The sequence below is a fragment of the Dama dama genome, chromosome 1, assembly GCF_033118175.1.
Source record: "Dama dama isolate Ldn47 chromosome 1, ASM3311817v1, whole genome shotgun sequence".
Lineage (NCBI taxonomy): Eukaryota > Metazoa > Chordata > Mammalia > Artiodactyla > Cervidae > Dama > Dama dama.
The window spans coordinates 12,802,321-12,805,261 of record NC_083681.1 but is presented as its reverse complement, the minus strand read 5'-3'; positions in this window follow the sequence as shown (position 1 = coordinate 12,805,261).

The window sequence follows — 2,941 nt, the reverse complement described above, 5'->3', positions numbered from 1 at the left end:
TCTTCTGCTTCTGTTAGGTCCATACCATTTCTGTCCTTTATTGAGCCCATTTTTGTATGAAATGTTCCCTTGGTATCTCTAATTTTCTTGAAAAGATCTCTAGTCTTTCCCATTCTATTGTTTTCCTCTGTTTCTTTGCATTGATCCCTGAGGAAGGCTTTCTTATCTCTCCTGGCTATTCTTTGGAACTCTGCATTCAAATTGGAATATCTTTCCTTTTCTCCTTTGCTTTTTGCTTCTTTTCTTTTCACAGCTATTTGTAAGGCCTCCTCAGGCAACCATTTTACCTTTTTGCATTTCCTTTCCATGGGGATGGTCTTGATCCCTGTCTCCTGTATAATGTCACGAACCTCCATCTATAGTTCATCAGGCTCTCTATCTATCGGATCTAGTCTCTTAAATCTATTTCTCACTTCCACTGTATATTCATAAGGGATTTGATTTAGGTCATACCTGATTTGCCTAGTGGTTATCCCTACTCTTTTCAGTTTTAGTCTGAATTTGGTAATAAGGAGTTCATGATCTGAGCCACAGTCAGCTCCTGGTCTTGTTTCGCTGACTGTATAGAGCTTCTCCATCTTTGCCTGCAAAGAATATAATCAATCTGATCTCGGTGTTGACCATCTGGTGATGTCCATGTGTAGAGTCTTCTCTTGTGTTGTTGGAAGAGGGTGTTTGCTGTGACCAGTGCATTCTCTTGGCAAAACTCTATTAGCCTTTGCCCTGCTTCATTCCATGCTCCAAGGCCAAATTTGCCTGTTACTCCAGGTGTTTCTTAACTTCCTACTTTTGCATTCCAGTCCCCTATAATGAAAAGTACATCTTTTTTGGGTGTTAGTTCTAAAAGGTCTTGTAGGTTTTCATAGAACCATTCAACTTTGGCTTCTTCTGCGTTACTGGTTGGGGCATAGGCTTGGTTTACCATGATATTGAATGGTTTGCCTTGGAAACGAACAGAGATCAATCTGTCAAGGCAAATTTGGTGCATACAGGGAGTGCCATCTCAGGTGTGCCGTGTGTCTCCTCTGGGGGGCTGATCTCAGGCTGCGACCCTCCTGGCAGATGTCAACTGTCCTGGATCCCAGAAGATTTGGTTAGCGACTGGGACCATGGTCACAGTTTGGTGGAGGATGCCATCTCTGGGGCCGAGATTGCCCCTCACCTTCTGGCTCTGGCTCCCGCCCTCCTGCCTCTCTGCCTCTGGTGGGGGATGGGCCGGCCTGCAACCCCTAGCTCTCCTCTGGTATTCTCTCAGTCCTTTGTTCTGTGAATGGCCTGGCAGTGCCTTAGGTTATAGCTTTTTGTGGGAAAGTTCTCTCTCTCTCTCTTTATTTTTTTCTCTCTCTCTGGCTCTCCTGCAGTTTGGGTTGCTATCTCATGTTAGTTTCCTCAGATTGTCCTCAGGGTATTCAGTCTGGTCCTTACCCTAAGCATGCAACCTGTGCCTTCCCTGCTCACTGGTGGACAACACAAGAATCTAGGCTCTTTCTCCTTTGGGAGTGTTGGTTAAGGTACATATTCTGTGTCCCTCCCCCCTCCAATTATGTTGCCCTCTGAGATTCCAAAACTCCCCACAGACCCACTGGTGAGAGGATTTTTTGGTGTTTGGAAACTTCTCCTCCTTCATGACTCCCTCCCCGGGACAGGTCTCCATCTCTAATTCTTTTGTCTCTCTTTTTATCTTTATATTTTGTCCTACCTCCTTTCAAAGAGAATGGGCTGCCTTTCTGGGTGCCTAGTGTCTCCACCAGCATTCAGACATTGTTTTGTGGAATTTGTTCAACGTTCAAACGATCTTTTGATGAATTTGTGGAGGAGAAAGTGGTCTCCCCATCCTATTCCTGCACCATCTTAGGACCACCCCCTGTTTTAATCTTTATGAAATTGAAAGCGAAGTTGCTCAGTCACATCTGACTCTTTGTGGCCACATGGACAGTAGCCCACCAGGCTCCTCCATCCGTGGAATTTTCCAGGCAAAATTACTGGGATGGGTTGCCACTTCCTCCTCCAGAGGATTTTCCTGACCTTGGGGTCAAACTAAGGTCTTCCACATTGTGGACAGACATTTTACCATCTGAGCCATCAGGGAAGCCCTATTAATCTACTATAAAGCAGTTATTTGGTGTATTGTGAGCTTTCTATTTTCACTTAGATCACACTCTCCAAAATACTATCCATCATTAAATGCTACAAGAAGTGCATGTCTTTCAAAAATAATATAGAATATTAGTAAAAAAAAAATAAATAAATGTTTTTTAAAAAAGGAAGCTATGAAAATGAATGGAAAAATACCTAAGCTGAAAACCAAGGAGTAAGTAATCTTACACAAAATAAATAAATAAATAAAAAGCTTTTGAAATAATGTAAATAGTTTCTAGTATTTGCTTGACTTCAATTTCCATTTTTCATGCAACATAGATCTTAGTCTATATACCATAATTATCACTTAGTAAATAATTCTTCTTAAAGAAGTCTTCTCTTTTTTCATTATGTTTAAAAAGTCAATATACCATAAAATTATACCTTTCAGAAATTAAAAAAAAAAACACAGAATGTCAGTTATTAGAATTAGATATTTTTTATAACCAGTCTCAATTTTGTTTTCAAAAAAGAAAATTTAATTTTTTAAACCACATTCCTAATTTTAGAAAAAGAAATTCTCTTAGCCTAGGTTCATTTGTTTTGTACATGTCAAGGAAATTTTCTAGATTAAGGTTTCTTAAATCTTGGCTAAACTTACAGGTGGTTAACTAAATATCTAAAGTAGACAAAGCCATAAGACTCCAAGGAGTCATGGACTGCGTACATGAGGAAGCATGGTCAGCAGAGAGATTCCAGCTATCAATTCTTTCAGGCTCTGCACCACAGAGCCTACTGACCAAATGTCCTTCCTTTCCCTGGTCAGTTTGCATCCAGTGACTGAATAACACAGGGATAAAGT